At 45.3% G+C, this 27,536-nt stretch overlaps 2 long non-coding RNA genes across 3 annotated transcripts; both read left to right on the top strand.

The window, feature by feature from the left end:
• Nucleotides 1-3,831: 3,831 nt before the first annotated feature.
• LOC134523919 (uncharacterized) lies at nt 3,832-7,825 on the top strand. The gene is made up of 3 exons (XR_010073440.1): nt 3,832-3,933; nt 5,297-5,392; nt 7,716-7,825. It is a non-coding gene; the product is annotated as an uncharacterized LOC134523919 (long non-coding RNA).
• A 3,620-nt stretch (nt 7,826-11,445) lies between these two features.
• Nucleotides 11,446-25,506, top strand: LOC134523918 (uncharacterized). Of its 2 annotated transcripts, none has more exons than XR_010073439.1 (3): nt 11,446-11,880; nt 16,245-16,451; nt 21,884-25,506. It is a non-coding gene; the product is annotated as an uncharacterized LOC134523918 (long non-coding RNA). The 2 variants fall into 2 exon arrangements; XR_010073438.1 differs by having other exon boundaries at nt 16,248-16,451.
• Nucleotides 25,507-27,536: the final 2,030 nt, after the last annotated feature.

Genomic DNA, 27,536 nt, shown 5'->3' on the forward strand with positions numbered 1-27,536 from the left:
CAGCTGGAGGAACAGCTTGTGCCAACAGCTTGACATTCCCGGGAGCAGAGCACATGTCCCGTTCAGGACTCAGCTGCCTGCAGCTGTTCATATTCCTGCAGTAAAGGAGGCAGCCCAGGGATCTTTTCTTGAATGCTGGCCCTGCATCCCAGGGGATGGGAAAAAGATCTCCAGCCTTGGTCCAGGCCACGTTATCTCAGTGCAAGGAGACACCCAAAGGCACTTTTCGAGGTTTTGAGCAGTCTAAACTGCCCTGGTGGGTGCAGCCGTATTACCATGCAGTACGCAGTCTGCCCAGTAGCTCACTGACTCGCGCATTTCCCATCATGCCAAAGTTTTCCTAACATCCCGGTTACTCAGTGCCCCAGGTCATTCTGTGCTGGTGGTAAAAATTACAATCACAGAACCGGACTCTTGTATGTTTCCCTCGGCTCACAATCACCAGAAGATGATTTAATTGCATGAGAAAATGTTCTCTCTAATCTCCTAGAATTAGTCATCTCTTCCTCAGTCATCTCTCTATATTTTTGGTTAGAGAGACTGAAAATCTTAATATATCAGTGACATTTATAACACATGTTAATATTATAAAACGTCAGTGCTCTATTTGCAGAAATGAATACTGATGTGATGGGAGTGTTTTATTATGTCAATGACTTTTATTATAAATATGATAAAACTGTGTCATCTTCTTTTTTCCCAAATAAAAAATAAAACCACCTAATCATTTATCTCAAGGTTACTGCTCCGCTACCTGGTTAATTTATTCAGTAGTGGTGTTAAAGAAAAAATATACCCTGCAATGGATTTTCACATTGTGTGGTTGTTTGATGGATGTTATGATTTACCTGCACGTTTGGTTAGGATCAGAGTGTGACAGCACAGAAATAGGGTTTAAATAGTGGCTTCCTGTGGACACAAAGCCAGGAGCCGAAATCTAGCTTTAAGTGAATAATTAATCATTACCAGAGAGTGAAAGGTGGTTGATATCATGGCGTCTCCGTTGCTCGCCCCAGGGCTACTGGTTACTGGAACGGCCATGCCTCAATCCCACCAGCCCTGTCTGCAGATGATGCTTTCGAGACGTTTCCCTGCCTGATGCTCCTTTAGCCCTCGCGTTTATTGCCAGGCCCACAGAGATCTAGAGGCTCTGGATGGCATCTTGAGCGAGCCCATTGTGGGGGCTATGATACCATCCGGCCAATTAATCTTTATTACTACAGCCAGTATTTACTGTTGTGAGTAAGCTGAACTGTTCACAATAGGTGGTTGCGCTTCCAACCCCAATAATAAGGTGGCAGATTCACAAAAAATCAAGAGCTCATTATAAGGATAATGATATTATATGGAAAAGATTAGTAAATAATTAGTGTATACATTTCTGCTCTGTCTCTTTGTCTGTTTAAATTTCCTTACTAATTTTTGAAAATTGCAGACCGATGAGAACCATCTTTACAAGAAATAAAAAATGAATTTATTTAAAAGAGAGAATGAGAAAACTTGATTTGATTCATACAAAATAGCATGACTCCAAAGGCTGGGATTTTTCAGAATACACAGAAATATTATGAAAGTCCCTCCGAAGTTCGAAGCAGCCACCAGAATGAGTCGGCACATTCTTGGTCCCTGAGTTACCACACAACAACGATGAGGAATCTGTTCCCCTGGGCAGAAAGCGCTGGGAGGACGGAGATTGCAGCGTTAAGATCATGCTGTTGCTATGGTTAGTAGTGTGCAAGACTTCAGGATTATTATTATTTTTTTTTTACTTTTAACTTTTTTTCTTTTTCCCCTCCCTTCCCTTCTGTCTATGTGCTAGTGATACTGAGAAGGGAAACCCAGGATTACAGTCCTCGTAAGAAAGACATCTGTTTTGGTTGTCAGCTTGAAGGAGGTCAGGAACAGGCTGTTGAAGACAACCGTCATAGAGTAGATAATAAATCCAGGGCGAAATTTAATGAGTGGGTGTTTTTAATGGTAGGCATCTAACATTTCTAGAGGGACACTCAGTCTGTTTTTTCAGGAAACCTCTCTACTGCCGCTGAGACCCAGCAATATCATTGCATGCATGGGAGGAGCTGGCCAGAGGCATCTGCAGGGGGCGTAAAGGGGCCGTGGGGAATGAGGGAAAGGCCGAGGAGCCAGAGCGACAGGAGCCTCTTCAGATGCCACCGAACCAAACAGCAGCACAGGGCAGGGAAGCTCCCTTAGCTGCTGCTTGAATGAAAAATATCCGTAAGCTGACTCTGCTCAAGTGCTCGGTAATTTGACGCCTTGAGGGAAGAGAAATAACATTCTGCTGGTGCCCAATTCGGAGATCTCCGGAAGGGGAAGACGTGAAGTGACCATCCTTTGGGCCACTGTTGATGGGACACGGTGGGCCGTATCCCGGCTGTGCCGGGACCATCCCCTTCCCATGCAGCAGGAGGATCGCTGAAATGCTGCCTGGGTTATTAGGCTGTCTCAACAGTGTGCTTGTGATGGTTCCCCAAGGACTCCAGTCTGAAGTAGCACAGTCACACAGCCGTAGAAGGCTTCTCCCTCCCAGAAGTGAGCTACAACAGCACTTTAGCTGGAGACAGAAGAACAGCTCTTTAAAAGAAAATGCTGCCGCTTCTCTTTTAAATGTTCCACTGGGCTCTTGAGGAGGTTCACAGATGTCTGCGAGGCTCTGGATGCTAAAGGATGCAGTAATGAGCCCTACTGATTCACAGCGCTGCCCAGTCAGTCTCGTACCAGCAGCCGGGGAGTGCAAGGTGTCCTGTGCTTGCAAAGCAGGACACGGGAATCAGCTCGTTTCGTAGTTTTCTTTACTTTCTTTCCATGTTCTCAAGCCTTAACGGGGAAGAAGGGGTATGCACCTTCCTCCCCTGGGCTGCCAATGGCTATGGGTAAACTCAAAGTAAGGAAATCATGGCAAGTGATTTACCCCTTGAGGAAATGCCTTGTTGAAGAAACATAAATCAGGGTTTATTCAGAAGATTTCCTAATTAGGCCTACAGGAAAGTCTGTTCTCCTTCCATTTATGCTGCTCTCAAACAAGCTGCTCCTGATATCATATTGGTGTGAATGAATTGCTCTCACTGCAGACTTTTATAGGGGTCTTGGTATTGGTGTTTAACCTATCTTTAAAGCGAGGTCTATAGAAACATCCTTCTGTATAGCATCACATTGCACTCAGGATTTTAAAGGCCCGTTGGAAATAAGACTGGACATAAGGTCTCCTGAGGCATAGGCAGATTTTTAAGTCCCCAGAAATTCACTGTCACTTACACTGTTGAGATTTGGTTGCGGATCTGGTTGCAGGTGCACTGCTGTTCTTGGACCCCAACAAAAAACGGTATTGATGCAAAAGGATGGGAGAGAGGAAGGGAATCTATAAATAATTTTTGTATATCTGTATCTATCAATACATCTAGATATCCGTATCTGCCTGCCTATTGTCCGTCTGTCTGTCTGTCTATCTATCTATCTGCACATTTCCTTGCAGTCCTCCTCTGGATGCTTGTCTGACTTCTGTCCTTCAGCTGGTCCTGCGGCTCACTCCTACAACAGCTGGGTGAACGCCAGTCGTGTCCTGACCTGGGCTGGGTTTTGTTTTGCATTTCTCCTGCAAGTGAGTTTTTACAACTTCCATTTCCCCTAATCTCATGCTTCAGGAGCTGGCCGCTGGGAGAGAGATCGCGTGAGGCAAGAAACTCCCTTACGTATGTGCTGGGATTTCAAAACGCAGCGTGGATGGTGCACTGTGGAGCAAAGCTGACTGGACGTCACCCAGGAGATGCCTTTAGTGAGTTCCAGAGAGAAAAGCATGTCATGGTGGTGCATATAATACCAGCAAACCAGTGGACCCTGAAGCAGAAGAGTGTCTCCAAGCTGGTGTTACTCTGGAATATAGAAAAGACTGAGACTGAAGGGCTAAAAAGGAGAAAGGTACGGCAAGGGGCAGCTTACGGAGGGAGGAGCGTGGGCTAAAAGTGAAGGGTGAGATGTGTGTGAGATGACAATGGGGAAGAAACCATTATAATGACAGAAAAGAGCATCAGGGGGTTAAATGAGCAATCAGAGGGCATGTCTGAAGGGCCTTAATGCAAAGGCAAAACTGCCAAATCCGTGATGTGGCTGGTAAACATGAATAGTGTAGGGAAGGAACGGGGCTGAGAGAAGGACTGGAACTGAGGATTTTGGAGAAAGAAAAGGTGCACAGAGATGCTGGAGAAAACCAGAAGCATTGGCCTGAGGCAGAGAAGAGGGATAAAGGATGTAGGATGGAAGCACAGAGATGCAGGACTGATTCATGGAGAGAGGAGAGCCTGGGAGAGGAGGGCAGCCAAGGGGAAACACTGGCAAGAAGAATTCACTTGTGGGAGGAGTAATGCCATGGACAGGGACAGCCTGCCAGATCTTGGTACTCTCCTCATCTGAGTTTGTCACTTCCCTGTAATTTCACCTCCATCTATCCCTTCCACAACCACCTTGAGTTTCTTAAGGATGACTCATTAAAAGAAAAAAGAAGAAAAAAAAAAAAAGAAAAGAAAAGCAATAGCCACCTATTTCTGGTCTAAAATGAAAGGGCAAGCTGTGTTTTCTGTTTGGGCTAGAAAATGCCTTTCAGAGCTCAGCTGGCATTTAATTTGTTTATTCTTTCTCAGGACTCTCGCTTGCCTCTTTCTGCTCGTGTTTTTCACAGTTGCTACTCAGTGGAAGGTAAAGCCAATAATGGCCAGGTTGGAGGTGAACTTTCAAACCCACAATATTGGAGCAGGTTCAGAAGGAAACAAATGGAGGCTGCTCAGGCATAATTTAGGAAATGGCTGGAGACAGATGGGCATTTGGCGCTGAAACAAGAACAGGAAGACCATGAACTTTGGGGCAGCAGGAGGACTATGCTCGCTCAAAGAAGCCAACAGCGCTGTCTCGGGGATAAAGAGGGGTGCTAACAACATCCCCAGCTGTGGGATGGAGCCCAGGTGAAACTGGCCTTCCCCTTCCTGGAGACGTGACCTCGGCGCTGTGGTGGCAGTGGGTGGCAGTTAATGATGACAGCTTTATGAGCTGATCTTTAACGATGAGGCTTAGCTCCTGAACAGCTCCAAATGGGACTTTTAAAGGCTATTAAACCAGCTGTGCAGTATTTTCTGTTTCATAAGAAGGTCTGTGGCAAGGTCTGTGCCTGTTTTCAATGTGAGGACATGCATGTGGCCATGCTTGTGTGTGTGTGTGTGTGCACAAAAACTGGAAGGATCGCAGTCCAGTAAAGCTCTCCCTGCTTCCCAAGGCTACTTTCTGGTTTCAGGTCTGATCTGAGGAGGAAGGGAGCTGGAAACACAATGTCCTTTGGAAGAGGAACATAACTCCTGCTGGCCTTGTCCGTGGAGATGGGGACACCGAGGTAAAAAAGACAAGCATTGCATGGCCTCCCTCCCTAGTTCATGCTGCCCTCTCTCTGTCCCAAACACCCCAACTGCTTCCCCATGTCCCGGAGGAACTTTTTTTCCTTGAGCACGCATGGATGATATTTTCCTCATGGATAAGGAGTTTCTGATTATTTAAACTAGAGGTCAACAGAGCAGCAGGGCCTTACGGCAGATTGTAGTGGGGGAAACCAGGCATAGATGAGTGATTATGAGGACAGGTTAATCAAGAAAGCAGCTAAGAGAAGCAAAGAGATGTCAACCTTTGACACTGGAGCAGATCACTTAAAGATGAAAAAATCACTTAAAGATGGAAAATAAGTGTAAAGTAGCTTCATGTTTCACTTGGACAAATTCAATTTGAGAAAGGATGTGACTGGAGAAGTCAAAGGAATGCAGTCAATGTGCGACTCCTGGGAGGCACTTCAAAAACCAGGTGTCTCTGATATCCCACCCATCTGTCTTCACCCCAGCCTGAGTTTTGGGAGTCACCCATCACTTAGCCAAGCTAAGCCCAGCTAAACCACACTGCCGCTTCTGGCGGAGGACTCTCTACTCTGTCTTGTCCTTGTCCTCTGCCTGCCTTGGAGCACGAGTCTCTGCAGAGTAGCCAGACGGCCAGTATCTCTTTCACTTTGGGTTTGCACAGCCTTTCCCTGGGATCCAGGGGACTTGTTTGTATTAACGTAATTGGCAAACACATTGTTCAAATATTAGCAGTGGCAGCAAAACCATTGTGCGGGACTAGTCAAGGCAAGCGGTCCCTTCACGCGCAACAGTTAAAACCCGGACACTGTTGCCAGGCGTGTTAGGCGCTGAACAGGCTCCAAAAAAGCCGTCCAGCTCTGTGGCTGGCTGAGCCGCTCCAATCTTAGTCATTATTAATTTGACTGGGGATAAAACTACACGGAAAGGCCACTTTGTGCAGCCGAAAGCAAGTGACAAAGCATTTGGCATTATGTTCAGCTGCCTCTGGTGCCGGGAGCGAGTGAGGCAGTCCTGGGGCAGGAGCGGGATTAAGGGGGCTGTGCTGAAGCAGCCTCCCGGTGTCTCATGCCGGGTTCGTGGCGCTCTCCCCTTCCCCAATTCCAGCCCTGTCGCCCAGGAGGAGGTGAAGCAGGAGGGTTGCATAAGGCCGGGGAGAGGTTTGAATCAGCAGCTTCAACACCACGGGAAAATGCCCTAATGGCTTTGCTGCCACACCATGATAAGACAAGATGGGAGAAAGGAGGTTTTTCCAGATACTTTGTTGAATAGGGCTTCATGGGAAGTGTTTATTGCAGTGAGCCAAATTCCACAACCCCACTGAAATCAATGGCATTTTATGCCAGCTGTGAACTGGGTCAATATTTTTATGATGAGGCCTTCGCTGATATACTGTTTGCCTAAAAAAAATGGAATTGAAGTGATCATAAAGCTCAGTTTATGCTTACACATATGGACATGTGAATAATGCAATTCCTATATGACAATAAAAGGGATGGGAGGAAGATCTTTTAAATTCTTTATTGATGAATTTAATGTAGCGGACAATACCAAGTCGATGACATGATGAAGGGGCTGGGGTGGCCAGGTCCACGTCTCTGATTTGGGCCAGCCCAATGGTTGATGAAAGTAAGAATTTGGGTCATTAACTATTCGTCTCCCTTCTGAGGCCATGAAAAGGAGATGTGCCAATAAGATCACAGAGATCTCCCGCTTACTTTCATGTATAACGGAGTGCCAACGAGAGGAAGCTGGGGAAAGCATCCGTGATGCTGAGGATTAATAGGAATATACTTACATATCACTGCCCTGTATACAAAAATCCCAGACATCTCCTCCTTCACCCCACTGTCCAAAGGTACCAGCTTTCTTTGGTCTTTCAGGTGAATCCCCAGTTCTTGGAGAGAATGTTTAAGGAATACTCATTTTTTTGTGTGTGTAAGAAAACAGGCAGTGCTTTTTTTTTTTTCTGTAGATGCAGTTGGAAAAACAAAAACAAAACCACAGCTCCCCTGCCCCGTGATCCCAGCATATCCGAAAGATTTAAAATAGAGAAGACACATAAACAAGAATTCAAAATGTGCTTATAAAAACCTCATGCATTTTTTCAGGTATTCTCATGCTGTTTGAACACGGAAAGCCGGGCATACTCGGCGTACTGGCGATGTAGCTCCTGCTATAACTCTGTTGGAGTTGAGATGAGCTACATAAGCAGACAGTTTGGCCCATAATTTTTCTCACGATCGGCAATTTTAAAAAAATAATCTCTGAAGGCGGTGGGTGTTTGAACGCTGTTATCTCTGCTCGTGCTGACAGTTCCCCTTGCCGCCCCATCCTGAACCCCACCGTGCGTGCTGGGTGAAGCCTTGGCAATAGCGCAGCCCGGAGATGGAGTGGCCCCCACCTTGTCAGACCATCCAGACCACGCTTCTGCTCAACTAGGCTGAGACTAGACTACGGTAAGAATAAACCCCTCCAGGCCTGTCCTCTCACTTCCCCAAAAATCTGATATTTGAAAGAAAAAAATCCATCCAGAGTTACCTCGACTTCAGGTATTTCACAGGACTGCCACGTCTTCCCTTCCGTGGGTAAACTGAGGTATGGAGGGGAGACCTGTTTGGCTGTACATAAAAAATAAAGGATCTATGATAGCAATAGAGATTTCCAGGCCAAACAACAAATCCTGCTCATTGGAACAATTTTATTCGTAAACCCAATCTTATTCTTTAACTGAAAGTCTGTCTTTAGAAGAGAGAAAGCCTGTGGTTTCAGCAAAGTGTCTCTGTTAGAATTGGAAAACCCTGGAGCTTTTGGTACGTTATTGTGTTAGTTTAAAATTTGTTAAAATTAATGGGGAAAAATAAGAAAAAAATCATTAAAGGAAGCTTTTTTCTTTTAATACATGTAAACTCAACGAGATTGATGAACTGGGTTTTTGGTTTTTTTTACACAACTGTTTCGTTAATGAAGTATTTTGTTGTTTATTTACCTTTACAAATACCCAAGGACAGCTTCACAGCTTGGTTTATTTAATTCCCCAGGAGCGGAAAGTTTGTGGGCTTAGGGAAATATTTTTATTTAACATTTATAACAGAATACAGGTCTGATTCACATGCAGAATTTTCTCCCACTAAGACATTTCAATATATCAATAGGATTGATAGCAGAAAAAGTTAAACAAGAACGTAATTTTAAAGCAAAATAGCTAAAGGATAGGTTGAAAATGCTGGAAATTTAATTTTAAGTTAAAATCCTCCAGATACCTCAATGTACCTCATGATAATGATATTTTGGGGCACATCATTATTCTCTCTCACGGGCTTCAGAGTAGGGCTTATGCCTGTCTACTTCAATGGAAACTTTGAAGCAATTTCTCTGATGCTGGTATTTTTGAGTTGATTTTTTTTTTTTAAATTTTTATAGAAACCAAACACTTCTTTGAAAATGTTTTGATGGAAAATCCCTAGCAATTTCCCACAATTCAATGAACTCAACTGGATTCTTTACATGGTCCACATTCTGTGGAAATCAGCATCCCGAATCTGTGTCCAAGGGAAATCTGTATACATTTTTTAGTGGGTTTATTGTGTTTGGATCTCCCTTGGTTGTGTCCTTGTGCCCCTTCCGATTTCTGCTATGCCCGCAGATGATCGAGCACTGTTACAATTTTGGTTGCTCCCCATTTGAGTGTCGCGGCTCCTTGTTACGTCCTGTAGAGAGCGGCCTGGAGGGGCGCAGGGAAATGGGAGAAGAGGAAGGATGCCTTCTGAGGAGCATCATTTCACACCCACGGCAGGCTTTTGTGACCACCCACCCTTAAAATGGCATTTGTCTCCCATTTCCCCATCCCCGGACAAGTGCTGAGAGCGGTCATATTCATTGCCAGCAGGTTGCCACTCATCTTTCTGGACGGTATGTACTGATATACCTGTGACAAATACAGGAACAGATCTTCAGATGCAGCTGCAGTTCCTGGACCACTTGAGATGTTATCAACAGGCTCCTTTTATTGTCTCTACAACCTTACTTCTTTGCTACCAAAAACTGACCAACCATGAAATAGCTGGTTCAGCCACGTGAAATTGAACACATCTCACTCGCTTTTTTTTTTGCCCCTGTGGTTGTATTTCATACTGAGTTTTGATGAGCCTTAGGGATATGTGCATATCATACATACCCTTGTATGATCCAAAGTTAATAAAGTAACACTGAGATCCCGAAAGTACCGATAAGATAATATCTGGTGAGATAAAGGTACTGGGGATAAAAAAGAAGCAAGAGACAATATGAAGAAAAGGCAAGGGAAAACAGGGAAAAAAAGATGAAAAGAGGAGCAGGAGCAAAAAGGAAAAAAAAAATAGAGTAATGCAAAAACAGAAATAGGGGAAAGGATAAAAGGAAAAAGTGCAGATGGAGGAGACGAAATGGAGAAGAGGAATGGGTGGGCTGAAGGAAGGCAAAGGAAGGGGAAAGCTGAGTAAGGAGTGATGAAAGAACTCCAGAGTGATCGGTTTTGCAGGTGCATCTCAGCAGGTTGCCTCTGATCGGCTCTCTCAGGGACACAGCATGTTACCTGGACTAATTTATAAAGGAAATGAAAAGGAAATGGACTTGTTATAATGAACACCATTAATTCACCTCTTCAGACTTCACTGTTTGAACAGAGAGTATCAAACTACTCAATTGTCATTTGTCTGTTCCATTCTTTTCTGTTGCCTGTTGGAAATGACTGGTGAGCACATACGCCCCCGAATGGCTGCACAGCCACTAATTAGCATATATATTGTTTGTCCTGGTACAAATTTATAGCAAACAGCAATATTTTACACTCCAGTAAAGTTAATAAATGAGGCTTTAGGCTATAAAAATTTCATGTGCTTTTGTGCAAAGGTCAATTATAAATAGTTAAGCACATATTCATCCAAAAAGCTCTGGGCTTCAGCTCTGGAAGAATAAAATATATTTTGGTCAGTCTGTTTGCCAGCTGGACAAATGCCTCTCGTACAGCCTCTGAGACACCTCTCTCCAAAAGACCACTCAGTTGTAGAGCGCTTTTGGCTGTGAGATGACTCACGTCCCATTTTAGCTTAGAGGAGAAAGATGCTCTGAAGTGTTAGAGGTACAATAGGATCGCACTGGGCCAGGCTAGGGGAGACTCCAATGATTAGAGCAGTCTTCTCTGAGAAGTGGTTCTGCGATTAGAAAATCAGATGCATTCACTTAACAGCTCCAGTGATGCTACTGTGGACAAGAACACAGGAAGAAGATAAAACTAAGTGATATGAAAGCCCTTCCTCATTTTCAAGACAGAAGGAAATCTAGGTTTAAAGATACCTTTAGTTTGCATTATGGAAACACGTAGGAGCTACATTGTGCTCAACACTATAAATATATAAAAGAGAGGTGGCCTGTGTTTTAAAGGGCATCGTCTGCGTATGAGTGATGGAAGGAGAGGTTTGGCAGTTATGCGCATTATTACTAATATTACTCCTTTCTAATGCAGCTGCAACAAAAAGACTAGATCCTGTTATATGAGGTCATATGTGAACATATAAAGACACATCTCTCCTCAAGACTGAGAGCTTATAAGGTAGGGGATCAATGGTACATGGATATATCTTCTTTCTAGCGCAGGGGGAGAGGAAAAACATTGATCGTTCCTGCAACAGCCTTCTTCAGAATGGAGGCATTAAATGATGGGAATTTTTCTGAGGGATCCTGGGGAAACTGGTCTGTAACAATGTGGAAAGGCAATTCTATCGGAGGACACTGGAGATGACAGGATAGACTAGACCGAACGTAGGATGCAGGAGAGTAGTTACTGGAAAGAGACGCTGTGAACAAGAGCATCTGAAGGCTTGACACTGCAGGAGGTTAGGAATGGAGAAGGCTGGAGCCCAGATCACGGAGGAAGCAGCGTTAAACAAACTGTCATCCAGCATTTGTCATCGCTCTTAACCTGGTAACCAGGCAACTGAGAGATCTGTAAGAAGCTCACTGCATCATCCAGAGTGAAGGGATGTGTTTGGAAGGATGAGAGCGGGCTTAAGAGCTCTGTGATTCATGGGATCAGCAACCCGTCATTGGGGGCTGTCAGGTTGGCAACTCAGAGGACACACACATGCACACAAGGAATTCATAGGATAGATCAAGGGGGAGGCAGGAAAGCGTGGAAAAGAAAGGAAGAAACCAGCACAGATGGGGGCTGTACTGAAGATCCCCATCTTCAGTTATTGCCATCACTAGCTACCTCTGAGCAATTCCTGTGGTTGCCCCAAATGCAGTTTTTCACTTTGGTTTTACGCTTTCCCTCTCCCTCTGCAGGGCTGTGCATCCAGTGTGTTTCTGTGGAGCTTCATTACAGGTTACATTCAGGCGCATATGTCATCCCTCCGTTGCCCAGAGACCGTGCCAGATACCACCAGCTCCAACAAAGGGAAGGACAGCCACTGGACTACCGTGAACTACCCCACAGCAGCAGGTAAGGATGGAGGAATAAAGTTGTTGAAAAGGACTGTTGACATCCTGAGACTGGCATGTCTGCAGGTTGGAGCATGGAGACCTCCCAGTTGGAATGGTTTCATACAGGGAATGGTTTGAAGTTCCTATACAAGAAGTTTGGCAGGGAGCAGAAAGCTGTGCAGAGGAGAGATAAAATCGGGAATGCTTGGCACATGGAGAGATGTAGAAAGGTTTTGGGACAAAAGAAGGAGTACGGAGAAGGGGTAGGAGGAAGGGAGTGATATATCATGCCACTGGAAGTATTGTTCACGCTCTGCATGCATCCAGAAAGGAGAACTCAGGAGTCAAAGCTTGGCTTTCCCACTCACCCTGCTTTTTGCTGGGTGAACTAGGAAGCTGGCCATGTGAACAGAGGAGTTACCAGTTCTCAGCTCTCCGTGAGGAGGAGCAGTGAGGAGGCACCCTGGACACCACAGGCCTCTGTTACGTGCTTAATGGTAAAGCTGACTGAAGCTAAACTATTTCCATCATTAATAGCCTGTGAATTTATTTCCCTACATTTGCACCCGATCCATTTTTTCTGCTTGCCATCAAGGAGCCTCTCTAGCAGCAGGCGATCCAGCGGAGAGCGGTAACAGGATTGGAAGGAAGCAGCAGTCACCCAAGGTCAGCAGAAGCCTTTGGCTGCTTAGTGCCAGGGTGGCTCAGCAAAGGTCACCACAAATGGGCAGAGACGTGTGTTCGGCAAAGGGTTGGTCAGCATAAAGAAGAGGCCAGGCCTGAGCTGGGCTGGTTGGGAGGTTTCAAAGGTGCATCTGGCACCCAGAAAGGGAAGGGATGCTGATGTCTGCACTTGGTCAGAAGGAGACAAAGCTCAGCAAAGGCGACCATCCAGCTGTGGCTGTCATGAGTGCTTTGCTTCATTTACAGTAGCTGTTAATTACACAAGGTTCATGTTGGAACAGCTGGCAAGGTTCTTCCTTCTGTCCTGCTTCTGCATGAGCTGGTTTGGTTGTGTTCTTCTCAGGATTTCAGTCCCAGGTTCTGGAGGGATTTATTAATTGACTGTTTGTCTCAAAGCCTCAAAGGTGACCCAAATCAGACTCAGGAGGTCCAAGAAGCAGGATGCTGGTCGTCTTATGTCTTCTTGTGTCCAGGCACCAGTTCTCATTGAGCTGCGAAACAATTTCTTTCCATTTCAAACCACCAATGCTGAAACACACACACAAAAATAGCAACTCTTGTGCTTGGATGTTTTCGTAGAAGGGTCCCTTTGTGAGACAGAGCCACTTTCAGTGGTCCCCAGTTTCAACTGATGTGTCTTTAAACTTGCCACTGATGGTGTGGGTCAAATCTCTCTCCTGATATTGCAGAAATCATCTGGTTTCCAAAATAGCAAGTGCTGGATGCTGTGCTGTAGCAAGGGCAGGATGAGAGAGGCATCAGCCCTGGTACCCTGGAGGCAGGAGGAGATGTTAGAGGAGGGCGAGCTCGTTCGAGAGCACACCCAGCTCTGTTGCTGCTATTTCCACCTAGGAAGTGGGGCTGCAGGTCCACACAGCGGGCTGGAAGGAGCCTAAGGAGTGCGAGAGGGGATGTCCTGTGATCCACAGCATCTCCTCTAGCTCCAGCTGTGGTGATCTGAGTGGCTGATAGATACAGGTTAGTTGTCCACTCTCTCACCTGGATATATTAACCCCTCAGGAGTTCAAAAACTCATATAGATTCAGAAATTTGGAAGCTCAGGCTGGTCTCATCAAAGTTTTCAATGTTATTATCTCTGCTAGTCAGAAGCAGATTCCAAACACCCTCAGGAATTCACCTTTAATAAACAGTCGTGGGGTGAAGGGGTGGAGAGCATCCAGCAAGGCCCCTGTTATTATATTTTCCCCTTGTTCAGCGCCGCTCTCACTCAAATATCTCTGAGCCGTAGGGGGCTGCTGGTGGTGATGGGGATCTTATTGCAATTCATTTCTCATCCAAATTAAAATCAGCGCACTGGGTTCACCTTGCCGTGCTGACTGAGTGCCTGTGCCGGAGCAGAGTAAGGCCGGTGGTCCTTGGCAGTGACAAAGGTGGGAGGTGGACACTGCAGACTCACTACCTGAGAAGATGAAGGATCACTGAGCTATTGCAAAATTAAAGCCAGCCCACATTACCCCCTCCTGTTTCCACTGAAGTCAACAGTCAAGCTTTGAAAGCAGCAAGATTGCCTTCAGGCCACAGGCTTCTGCAGATGTGATGTAGCAAGTGTCATCTACATCTGCAGAAGGTTGAAGCAAAAAAAAAAAGTACTAGTCCTATGTCAACTGGCAATAGGAAAGGCCACCTGAGAGCCAGAGCTAGGCTGGGCCCCTGAGATGTTGGTCAAACCACTTTCCTCCTGGCAACAACCATCCTCTGGGACCTGGGTCTCCTCCGGGTCTCCCCTCAGACTCTGCAGTCCCTCCTCCAGCAGTCTGTACGAGAAGCAGCAGTTCTCAAGCTTATTCCCAAAGCTTGTATCATCATCATCCTCTATCACAGAGGAATACAGCCTCGGCATCTTCTCCGGGAAGGAGTCAGTAGCGGGGCTCCTCTTCACTGCTGCTCAGAAATCTAAATTACAAATGCTTCCTTTTGAAATCTCCTTTCACTTGGGAGTAGAGGCATGGGCTCCAGGGCTTATTTTATGTTTTACTATTTTATTCCCATTCTTTCTTTCTTGTCTTCAAAAGGTGCTTCTCACAATGCAGAGGGAGGATCTATTTCTTAGTTTAAGAGGGAAAAAGGTAAATGTGGAACAATACTTGACAAAATAAGCCTATAAGGGAAAATCTTCCAGCAGTTTTGCTTTTTATTGCAAGTTGTTATATACACCCCCTGCTCTGACATTATTTTATAATCTAAAATACTGCCACGCGGTAAAAAAAGTTAAATACAAATATGTTATTACCTCTTTGCCTGGCTTAATGATGGACACCTTGGGTAGGTTTACCCACAAGGTGTAAGCAGCTGGTGTCCCTGTTGCCTTCAACAACTGCTCTTGTCCCCTGCTCTGATTCTGTCACCTCATTTCTACATGCTGCGGCATCTATCTACTTGGCCAAGAGCCGGGAGCCTCCCAACTGAGGGAGGAATTTGAGCCTATGAGGCTATTTATTGTCATATATATACAACCTCTGAGATCAATTTCATTTCTTGTTTTTATTGACCCATTTCGCGCTTCTGAAGTCAATTTTCAAAGCCGGTTAGGGGCAGGTGTCCTCCCGTGTCCTTGTTAAATCGCCACAGTCTTTGGAGATCCCAAAGAGCCAACCGAGCAGCATCGCTTTACGTCCAGGGCTCCAACTCCTGGTGTCAGCTGCTGCACACCTCTTCCCTGGAGCCCAGGAGAGGGACAGCCTTGGAGCCTCACAGGGAAAAGCTGTGAGAGGCAGAGAGGAGGGGGAAGGACTGGAAGAGACTCAAGAAAAAGGAATGAAAATAAGAGAATAGCAGGAGAATGTGATTTGCCATGACAGGTCAGGATGGAAAAGAGTAAGACAGAAGAACCGGAGGATAAGATGGTGTTAACACAAAAAGGATGGTGGGGGGAGAAGGAGGTGGAAGAGCAAAGGTTTGTGGGAAGAAAAGAGAAAAGACAGAAGACAAAAAGAAAATAATTGAAAACTGAGTCTGAGAAAGACAAAGAAAGAAGGAAAAATATAGCAAAAAGAGTTTGTATTTGGTGGATAAGCATTCTGGGTCTGTGTGGTAGAGGCTTTTCTCACTCCATACAGGAGTGTCAGCCCTATTGATGGTGGCCTGCTAAGAGGACACTACAACAAGAATGGAGCGGTCCCCACCCAAAGGGTGTATTTCTTCCAAGGGTGGGCTCCTCTTTTCCAGGGCAATCCAGGGGACTGCTCTGAGTGTGCATGAGATTCATCTTGGGCTTTTCTACACTGCCAGTCACACTCCTGCCTCAGGGCAAATACCTTTCGTCCGCCTTTGGGTCTTACCAGCCACGGCCACGTGATTTATCATCATAAGGCTCGGCCCTGCAAACTGCTGGCCCACTTGCCTTTGCTCAAGGCAAAGTGCTTCACCGTGTATTCAGAGCTAAGGAGATGCTTAAGTACTGCACAGAATTGGGGACAACTTGCCCAGTACCTCCCAGGATCGGTCCCTACCAAAGCAACGCCTTCAGTTTTCACGTACTAGCTTGCGGTAGCTATTTTTCTGTTAGAGACATTGTGGATCTCACAAGTAAAACAACAACGTAATTGAGGAAGCAGCAGGGATGGAGGGAGAGGCTTTAAAAACTTGTAGCTAAATTCTGCCATTGTTACCCTGTTACTGAGGCAAAACTGTCAGGAAGCTTCTGAGGAAAGTACATCAACCTATTTCACCGTCTTTTAGCAGAATTGGATCCGTGGATACACTCATTCCGGGACCTTGAGAGCTTGAAGCCAGCTGGGGCTGGGCAGAGACTACAGCCTTCTCCTGCTTCCGCACTTGGAATCCCGACCTGCCACCCCGGAGCTGCTGAAGTATGCTCTCCACACCTCTGAGCTCCCCACTGCCAGAAGCCTCTTTGGATTTCCAGTGTGCCTGGAAGGAAGGAACGTAAGTTTACTAAATGGATCTCTTAATCGCTGCCGTTTTAGTCCTTTGTAGACACAACAATGGTATATTTTTTGCAGACAAATGGAATTCCAGACGTGAATTCTCCCTTCCTCTGATCACATCCCTATTGAGAAACCTTGTTTGTTGAGATGATGATAGATTTTTTTTTTTTTATAAAGTGTACTTCCTTTGATATTTTTATATTCAACAAGGTGAAAAAGCCAGTCAAAAAATGTTTTATTTCTGTGAAGAGAAAAAAAATAATGTGTATACCAGGTTTTGATGCCTCCTTGACTAAACATACCCAGAGTGTGCTCAGAAGGGTGCGAGCCCAGGACATGTCTTGATAGATCAGGCTGTAACCTGCTTCCAGTTTGGGCTTTTGCCTGTCACCAGTGGTGGGTGCAGACTAAGAATGATGAGCAGAAGAGACTCATGTTTCCAGTGCAATGCTGGTGCAGCCGTATTCATGATGGCATTAGTGTTGCCCCTAGTTCCCAGCTGGTCAAGATTATGGTGCACCCAATATGAAATATCATAGTGAGACTGAACCTGAATGGATAAAGTCTATTTTACTCTCCATGTTAAACTATCGTGACACATTCAGGGCCCGGGGCGCAGAAGTAACCCATCTTTCTACTCACGGTGAAGCTCACAGGATTTAATCCTGTTCACTTTTGGCCTGGTGACCCCATACACCCCTTCTGAGCGAGCTGCCTGTAGATTTATCGTGGTTCACCTGGGATTGCGGACAAACAACTGGTATCGATATTTTCTCCTTGCTATTAATTGTCCTGGGGTAGGTCTCACCATGAGGGAATAGCTCTGCCTATGGGAAAGTGATCGTTGAAGAAAAAAATGAAATGAAATAGCAGGAACTCAGCAGCTGCAGTGACATTCCCTGCACGCCACGCATGAGAAGGAAAGGTATGGATTGAAAGCGGATCCCTGCCTTTCATCCGTGCTTCCTACATCTAGGGAACATTTTCCCAGATTTGTGATACAAAAGAAATGCAAACAAGTCCCACCGTCCTCTGCTTCCTCCCCAGCTGGATTAAAATTGTGCATTCAGAAAGCACGCCGAAATGGATTCCATTTAATGAATTCTGTTTGAAAGTTGGAAGGAGGTTTGCGGCCAGCAGAGGAGGGAAGCTCTGGAACAGCCTGCAGCAGGAGGAGTGGGTGGCAAGCAGCAGCCTGACTAGTTTTATGATGAAGCTTGATCAGTTTTCGAGTGGGATTATGTGGTGCGGTTGCCTGAGATAGCAGGGGACTGGATGCAGTGACCTTTGAGATCTCTGTCCATCACGTGTTCTTCAACTGCAACGAAGTCACGGCATATAACAGACATAGTTTAATTTTTTTCATGGACGCTACTTTAGTTTACACCAGCTGAGAATCTGCCCTGGTGTGGCCAAAGTCAAGGCTGGCAACCTTTAATCCGTGTAATGTGTGATAACACTTCAGTCCTGTCTGCCCACACCTGGCTTCCTGATAATACCGTTGATGCCTTTATTCTCCAGTGTCTTTTTATATTGTAGAGATGTTAGCAATGGCCTGTCTGGTGGGCACATTCAAATATATATTTTTCCCTTTGTCTGGTAATAAAAGATACCTTGAAAGAGCAAGGATGGTGGTGAGAGTGTCATGTGGGGTCACAAGGCACAGGCGTTCCACAAAAGGGAGGAAAATAACAATGAAAAAAATGAAATAACAATGAAAATACCACAAAACACTTTCCAGAAATAACAGCCTAATTAATACAGCTTTTGTTTGCTCCGTGGCTGAACCTCCTTTTCCTATGCTTGGGAATGAGCACGGGGGAACATTAGAGGGAACTCGACTTTGTTTCTAAGCTTTAGCCCTAACAACCTGCTTTGATAGAGAAATGTGTATGAAATCAGGGGGACAGATACACAGCGTGTGAACTCCGGGTTGTGTCAGAGCTAACCGGCGCAACATGAACGTGGGATATAGAGTACTAACAATGTACCGCCTATTTTTTTTCGTGTATATATATATATATATGTGTGTGTGTCACAGAGGGACAGCGTGCCCCCAATCAAAGTGCTAGATGGGCTACAAACACAGTACAAAAAAGACGACCCGCTGAAGCTTACAATTCAACTAAGTAATGACACAGAAAAATAATACCAGGAAAAAATATTTGGCAAATAAATCCAAAGAATTAATGATCTCGGTTGTAGGAGGATAACTCACAGAAAGGCAAAATGAGCCTAATAAATTAGAAAGAAGCAAAATTAGCCTAATAAACCTTTGGCTAGAAGTTAATCATTGCAGTGCACAGGTGCAGTGTAGCTTCCCTCTGGGTGACCCCGAGCACGGAGAGTGACTGAGTGTGGATGTACCGCTCTGGACATGTCAGAGTTGGGGAAGAAAGTGGGAACCGAGGGTTTGTTTCATTCCTGTACGGAATTTTTGCAACCCATCGCTCATGAGATGACAGATGTCTCGGCGTGTACCCTGTCCGTTCCTGACAGGAGACTGACACCGGCGTTGTAGATCTAGCTGTGAAGCTTTGTTAGACTTCCAGCTTTGTAGGGCTTTTTTCCCAGTTTCTGTGGCCAGCCAAAACGGCATCTGTTGTGCTGGTGTTTTCTCTCTCGAGGTCTCTAGATCTGCTGTGCATGCACTGCTAGCGTAAACCGGCACTGCTGGACTCATCCCTATGCATCTGCGGATACCAAAAGAAGGAACTGGTTTAATAACCCCGTGAAATAAATTTGTCCAAGCTGCACAGGAAAGCAAGCCCAGCTGGACATTTTTGGGATGAACTGATCAAGGGTACAAAAGTTCATGGTTTCTCTTCCTGCCCCCGAGCAGCACCTCAACATTTGACATGGGGATGGCATCGAGATGTCCCCGGACAGATGTCTTGCTCTTGCCGGCACGCACAATAGCATGTTTTCTGTGCATCCCTGCTGCTAGTGAGGAAAGACTTGAAGTGCTGCCTAAAACTCCACTTTTAAGAAACCTCAGCAGCTGCCCAAGGACACTAGTTCGCTTAATTGCTGTATCAGTACATTCCAAGATACTCACTATCTCAATATCGGCCCTAGCGAAACGTGTATTATCCATTTGTCCTTGAAACCAGCCATCCCCTTGCGAAGTGATTAAAGTAGTCTTGTGCCGGGTGAACCGTGCACATCTTTTTTTTTTTCTCCAGCTCCCCCCAAAACATATCATCCCCCCTGCCTTCCTACTAGTCACGACAGAGCTCCTTCCTTGCAATTTATTACGTTTGCGCTCATTTATTTTCCTTCAGACAGTCTTTGAGACAACTGCGTCCAGTGACCTCTGGCAAAGGAATGGGAATAGCGCACACTTTTATCCTGGCACTAGGCAGCAGCGGTGACAAATCGGTTTACTTTTCTGCCTGACACTGGGGGTTGTGAGGAGGGAAAGGGGGGGTTTAGTACCCTGGACTTAGGCATCTGAAATATGCTTTGTAATCTCTCCTCTCTGATGTTACTTAAAATACGTATTTGGGCTTGTCTGTTACTATCTGGGAATGCGGAAAGTTTTGCCTGAATGGATGGAAACTTCTGGTGGGAAATAAACTTGTTATCGTGATATGCTGGGATTTTTTTTTATTATTTCAACAGCTAAATATACATGGTCGGTTGTGCATGGATGTATTCAGCTATGCTAGGAAAAGGAACAGCAGACACATGCACAACCACACTTTCCAGCACGAAAATATCCAGCCGTTTACCAGCGAAAAGAGATTAGGAGGTGTGCGCAGCCACAAGCACTTCTCAAAGCCTGGGGGAACATTCTGGAAAGAAAGTACTTTTCCCACTTCACTCCTCCTAAAGCGAGCAGAAATAGCCCAGCAGATGGGGGACTCTGGGCGATTCTGGGCGATTCTCCTAAGTGCAAAGTGATAATAACGCTGATTTTGGTTTCATTATTGCGTGTTTTGCTAGCACCCCTCCTGCCCCCCCAGCGCACATTCCCCCACGGGCCTTTGGGGGGTGCCCAGCAGGATGGCACAGGAGCTAAAGCAATGGAGATAACTTGTGTGGAGTTCGAAATACTGACGCCTTTTGCAAAGCCTGTAAGATCTACTGGCAGAAAGCGCTCCCTAACAGCTGGGTGTCGTTGCCTTTATTATATTCCTCATTGATTTAAAAATCAAGGAGAGGTTATAGCACTTGAGGACTTTTCCGTAAGTCCGCATCGCCATTCCTGAAAGGATACTTGTATGTTTGACTGTTCATCTGCCGTTCTGGCTGGGCTACTTGCCGTTGTTCTGAGGATGACCCACGCGGCATACCGTTCATCACAGTTCAGCGCACCATCAGGACGGCGTTTTCCCTGTTCCCGTGTTGCTGCTCCTGACCTCAAAGGGACGATCTCGATGCGGCCCCCTCAGAAAAACCGCCTTTTGTGTTCCCTCCTCCGCTTTCTTTTTTGTGGCTGATGTTATCTTGTGTTATCTTAATTACACGCTTTAAGGATGCCTGCTGCACAGATCATTGATGGAGTTTGATGTTTGTTAATATCACGTTGCGTTATGAAAATCTGGTACATTAAGACCTTGGTGTCTTTCCAAATTATTCTGAAGATATAAAAAACTTAATAAGCAATCCACTTTAACTAATGCAGACTAATAGGTTGAGAAGGGGGGGGGGGGGGAGTTTGGAAACGTGTTTGTTTGAGGGGCTGTAAGTAAAACGATTTAAAGAGCCCTTGATCAGGACTTGCTATTCAAGGTCAAGATTTAGTGTCAAAATTCGGGTTAGTACTGGGGGGGGGTAGTAGGTATCAATTTGTGGTCAAATCAAGTCAACCTACACGCTTGTATTTAATTTTTCCCCAACCAGCAATTTGTCTTTAAACGCAAACACTTAGCTAAATCAGGTGCAGATGGTTGTTTTTATCAAATGAATGCTGTTTTATCACTTTAAAAGCTTTTGTTTTTAGTCAAGTGAAGGAAGTGGGCAGCACTCCCTTGTTTTTGAAAGAAGAAGAGCATATGCTTTTTAATTTGAAATGTAGCACTAATAGCATTATCCACAGGAGGATAGGCTGTGCTATTGTGGATTGTGGATAATGCATTTATGCTCAAATATCCTTTATTCCCTCCTGAGTGAAAGAATTTAACAGCATATTGTATTACCATGCCATGGAGAATATCGTTTACTCCGAGAGTGACTTTTTTGATGGTATCAACTCTGGTTTTGTTTTTGTTTTGTTAATTTTTAGGGAAATTCTTGATGAATTTGCAATGTTCCTATAACACTGTGTTGAAAAAAAACAAACCCCAACCTACCATGAACAACGAAAAAGTACTGTCGAGGGGAGATCTGGAGATAATGCAGACAAGAGCCAGAGACAGTTTCAAAAATAGCTTTACTGACACGTCCTTTTTTTTTTTTTTTTTTTTCCCCCCCTGCATTTCTCAGTCTCTGCTCTCTTCTCACCAGAAGTTGGTGCTCATGCTACAACGGTGCCAAGCCGGGGATGCAACGAGAGAGAAGCAGGCTTGAGACAAGCCAACTCAGTCCACTTGTGACTTTCTGTAGCAGACTCCTTTTCCCCAGGGCGGTAAGACAAATGGTTTAATAACCCAGAATGCTGTGCTCTTTGCTTCAGCAAAGTTGACTCTCTGCATTCAACCTTATTCACAGGTATCTCCAACAACCTCCTGGGAAAATGCTGAACAAACGGAGATCACGGCTTGGAGGCCCAGGGCTGGCCTTGCATTGTTTGCTTTTTATTGTGAGGCTTATCTTGCTGTGTCATATGGTTAAAAACTGGAGCCTTGGCTCCAAGATAGCGGTGAGAAGGCAAGAAAAGCTCGTGCGCATTTGTCTTCAGGTCAGTTTTATAAATGAATGTACTGATGCCGCCCTCAACAAAAATGCAAGGGAGAAACTATGAGCAAGAGAGAACAAGTCCTAACTTCTTTTCTGTCGTGTGTTTTTCTGGAAATGAAAAAATTTGAACACTGCTCGCAAGCTCTCTCACCAGAGAACTGGCTGCACTCCAACAACCGTGTGAAGTGCTGGACTTCCACTCCGGGACGGCGAGCACGGCCGTAGCTAGCCTAGCTGGAGGTACATTCGGAAAACGAAACCAGGTTTTATACTCAGTTCCCATCTGTCCCAGGATCTTGGGATGTCCTAGTAGTGTCAGGGACAGAAAGCCAAGCCTGTTAGAGATATCGAAATAGAATCAGGTGACGAAGGATGAGAAGCTCAGAAGGCTCCACAGGGTGCAATGTCCAAGTGGGGTGGCAAAGGAGAGGGAAGAGGTTTTTGAAAGCAAGCTGGACTCTAAGTGCTTACCCACCACTTAGTAGGAAGAAACACGAAAAGAATTCCTGCTGTTTCCCAGGAGAATTCACTGAGGCCACAGCTTGAACCTGAGCTGACTCACCGATGGGCAGCAATTACTTCAGACCTGTTTCGGACAAGACAGAAGGTCCATCCTGCAGCTCCACTCACAGGATCACAGAGCAGCGGTGGTGTGGTGTTCATCGCAGTGCTTTATTGTGAAGCGTGGTAATATCTGGGTCTTCTTCAGCAACATGAAGATTACTTTTACTCAGTTTTAGCCATGTAAAAGTGTAGATGTCTAAGCCAGTGATCTAACCCTTCTCTACAGGCTGTGAAGAGAACGGGAGACATCTCCAGAGAGTGAGTCACTTCTTCCTATGTACAGTGTCTAAAGTGGGTGGGATGATTCATCCTCCAAAGGTAACAGTCTCTCTTTCTATGGCTTACATGACTAGTTTCAACTGAAAGCCTAACTTTTTGGTGTCAGAAATTAGCCATCTTCACTGTTACCCACATTTGTCTCAAGTTATTTTCAAAATGCAGAGCGAGGTGAGAAGGCTTACTTCTCAGTAGATGGCCCCTTCACAGGAGCGTTTTGTGCTTTCTCCTGGGATCTGCACATCTTGGTCCTTCGGAAATGGCACTGAAATGGTTTGCTCAAGTTTCATGGAGTCAGAGAAAATAAAGTCTGTTGGAAACATAAAGAGAAGCCACTTGACCCATCCCAAATCCACAGGCAGAAGGCTGCGGTTACGTTTTGTTTTCCTTAATGTTTCCTCCTTTCAACAATATCTTCCAAGTCAGTAAGAAAATTTCAGTTGTCTTCAATGGGCTTTCATCCAAGCCTGCAGAGAGAGCAATAGAGAAAATTCAGTTGCAGAGGCAAATCGAAAGAGGGGAAAGGTAATGACACGAGAGAGCTAAAAGACGTAATCGTGAGAGGGGGGAGAGAGGGAAACAAAGAGAGGTGCTTTAAAGATTGAGAACTGCAGGAACACAGAGACATCGCTCGGTGGAGAGGAGATCTGGGCAAGGGGAGAGGGACAAACTCATACCCTTGAAATACGCATCTCTCCAACACTGCGGCATCACTTCCATTTGAAAATGCCTAACTGCTCTTCAGTTTAATCATTGCTGCACTTCTGGGTATAAGACGAATAATTAAGCCTGGGAGTAGAATACAGCAAGTGTTAATAGGGCAGAAGGTACTGCAAAGTCCTTATGAAAAGCTGCGCTTGCAGCACAAAGTGGCTGCTGTTCTCTGCATCCCCAATCACAAAGTGAGGAGCTTGAAAGTACTAAATTAAATGAAGTGCGTCTGTATCCATTCCGCTGGACTTTTTTTCCCCTGCGTTTGATAACTGTTGCTTGCTAAATAATACCCCATCTCTAGCGAAGGAGGAAAAATATAATTCTAAATCTCCCTTCCAAATCAAACCAAGGACGGACATCCTGCACGGCCTTCCGAGCCTACCCCTGCGGACTCCCACAAGCTTAGTCTTCTCCCTTACATAAGTCAATATTTAAAGAAAATGTCTGGTGCCTTAGAGACGATTCAGTCTGAAGCGGCACTGTTGTGGAGCTCGTCCTCTTTGATGAGTTCAAGATTGCTTCCTGTTGCTTTCAGACAAAAAAAAAATGAAGAAATAAATACCCACTTCAGACCACGAGAGGCAACAATTAAACAATGTCTGAGACAACACTGGGCCAGCTACGCTGCCCAGACACCTTGAAGTGCTGGAGTTTGCACATAGCTAGCTATGCGAGAGAAGACGCAGCAAGGAAATGCTGGAACTGGAACAAGATGCAGCCGTTTATCCACGTACGACGCCAGTTACTGCAGTTTGCTGCTCTGTCTGCTGTTTCCCCCTCAATCTTAAGTGTCTCTCCTCCCCAGAGCACACTTCTTCCTCCGACTGTGGACCACCAGGACAAAACAGAAGCGGCTCAAAAGGGAGCAGTTCGCATTTGAAGCATCCGAAACCTGTTTGTGGACGGCGTGCAAGGAGCGGTGTTCATTCCTGCGGGAGATCAGACTGGGCGTCACGCTAAACAGCGAATGCAGAGCTCCTCTTTCAGGGCTTCGTTTTCCGCGTGCACCCAATTAAACAGAGCCGTATAAACTAATCAAATTAGGCTGGGGAGGAAGAAAGACAGATTGTTATTTTTAAATACTTGGGAGACCTTTGGGAATGGGAGGTCATAAAGGTAAAGAGGGAGGTCAATAAATAGAAAGGAGGAAATTATTTTTAACCATTGCAGATAAGGTATTTTTAGAGCAATCACCTGAAGGCTCCCTGAACTACACAGAATGATAAGCACCGCTCACCACGGCAGCAGTAATGGGAGCTGAGCTGCAGCCTGGCTCAGACCCACGTTCCCTTGCTTCTTTCAAGTGAGTTTTCAATGTAATGATTATTTTTTTTTTCCTTTTTCTCCCACCTCCTGTCTTTACTGCCATCACTGAGGGTACCTCAGAGAGTCTGGCTCTCCTATGGACATTTGAGGAGGTTTTCAGTTGCTGCTAAGTGGGTATTTTTCCCCCTCTGTGGTTTGTTTTTCATCCTTTTCTTTCGCCTGCCCTCCTCTCACCTCCGCGCTCCGTGGAAGAGATGAAGAGCCGAGCCTCCACAGGCAAGCCGGTGTGAAGAGAAACCAGAGGTTGACTTCCAAAAGGGCTGGGGGACCTGGGGGCCGGGGGGAGACATCTCTGGCTCAAACACCGTCGAGGGATGCCACAGGCAGGGCACGGGCCAGGGGTGCTGCCCCATCCGAGTCCTTTGCAACAAGGAGGCAGCAGACGCAGGCAGAGCTGCCCGAGGAGTCTCCGTGCGTCCGTCTGCGGTGGGAGGGAGGGACACCGCTGGATTTCTTATTTCCCTTTAGGCCCTTTTTGCACACTATCCCACACAGTTTCACCAATTATCTATATCACACTTTGTCAGCAAGGAGACAGGATCAACACCTTCGTTTTTCATAGCCTGGACAATGGTCCAGGAAAATTTAGGCGAAGGAAAACACCTTCGGACCAGGATAAATTTAGGATATGCCTCCCACGGACATTCCCCACTAATGCTGCAGACAAAAGCATGGGAGGCACTGACCATACTGTGTAGAAAAAAAATCTCTACTCTTCTTAGAAAGGGCTAGATCTTCAAGATGATTCAGCATAAATAAGGCTGTGCCATAATGCGTAAGCTGTGAATTTAAAACAGATGTTTTCAATGGCAAGAGAAGATGTCTGAGTGTCTTCCTAAACCTGAATTAGTATTTTTCCCTCCTGGATGCCAAGCTTTTGAATGTGTCAGTATGTTGACACGTTGCCACAATTTGGGGAAAACAGCCGTTTTGGAGCCATCTTCCTATCTGCTGTCTTAAGTCGATCGTCTTACTGCACCTTCCCCGGCCACTCCTCTGCCTTCCTGTTTTTCCAGAGCGAGGGCAACGAGAAGGGATTTTTTCTTTCTTTCAAGGATCAAAGCAAAACAGAGACGATGCCAAATGATAAATATTTGACTTTGAAACATGAAAAAGAGGAGGAAGAGCAGCATCAAAGGAATAAATCTCTTGGGATGTCCTGTAGTCTGAATGTACATTTTGTATTGCTAAGACAGGAGTTGTGGATGCAGTGTGTGAAGATGTGGGTTTTACAAGAAAATAGAATCAGCCAGGAGACCTCTGGGAAATCACAGAACGTGTGTACACTTTATGGTTTGTATAAAATTAAATGGTTTTTTTTTCTTAGAGATATTGATCCTTGTTCTTTTATTATTATTATTATTATTATTTATTTTCCACCCTTATTTCATTGTCCATATCCCTGTCTTTCAGGTCCCTTGTTTGAACTGGTCCTATTTATGTGAAACAGGTTGATAACTCTCAGCTCTTCTGTCTTTTGCTCTCAATAATTATAGGTCTCCTAGGAAAGCTGGCCTTCAGTAGAAATTTTGTAAAGGTTTTGAAACATTTTATTAGAAAAGATTTGGATCCTGCACAATTATCAGTTCTGAAAGGTGCTTTGCCCACCTCCTCCAGTGGAAGTGCTATTGATCATCTCACAAAAGGAAGGAATGTACTTACAGAGAGAAAAGTTGAGGTCTGGTTACTTTTTCAACATCAATGACAAAATTGCATCTAATGTTCACCTCATTCACCTTAACTCCACTGGTCTGCACTAATTAAGGTGGAGCAAGCAGTGCCGGTTAATAAAGAACACTGTAATTCAGCTTATGCTGGCCAGTGATTGCAACAAGAGAAAAAAACCCAATAACTGATTCAAAAGATGGGCTTTGATTAACAGAAATATCTGGGGCTTTTGTTCACTGATTGTACAGCACACCCTGTAAAACCCTGCCACTAGAAATGGCTTAGATGTAAGACTCAAAATACCTTCTCTCCCTTTTAAGTGGGGCTCTAACTTGCAAAGTCCTGCTTTAAAATATTGCAGATGGTCACCACAATTCTGCCTTCTATTTTGTAAAAACACCGTTCTACTTGGCCATATGTACCGCCGTATTGCTCCAAGGTCTTATACCCAGGGCAATCACGTCCCACCCGACAGCTGACTCCTTTTGGAACAATCACCTTGTTCCCCTGTAAGTCAAACACCAGTGCAGTTTACAGAATATTTTGATCCTGGGACTATTTTAGATACCCACGTGTATAACAAGTTTGGTTCTCTCTATCCAGGACAGTTCTTCACCACTATCAGAACAGACTTTGCTCCTTCACATCACTACCTGCCGTCCTCACAGCGTGTCCTGCAGTAGAAGCCTGT

The sequence above is a fragment of the Chroicocephalus ridibundus genome, chromosome 15 (assembly GCF_963924245.1).
Source record: "Chroicocephalus ridibundus chromosome 15, bChrRid1.1, whole genome shotgun sequence".
NCBI classification, from domain to species: Eukaryota; Metazoa; Chordata; class Aves; order Charadriiformes; family Laridae; genus Chroicocephalus; species Chroicocephalus ridibundus.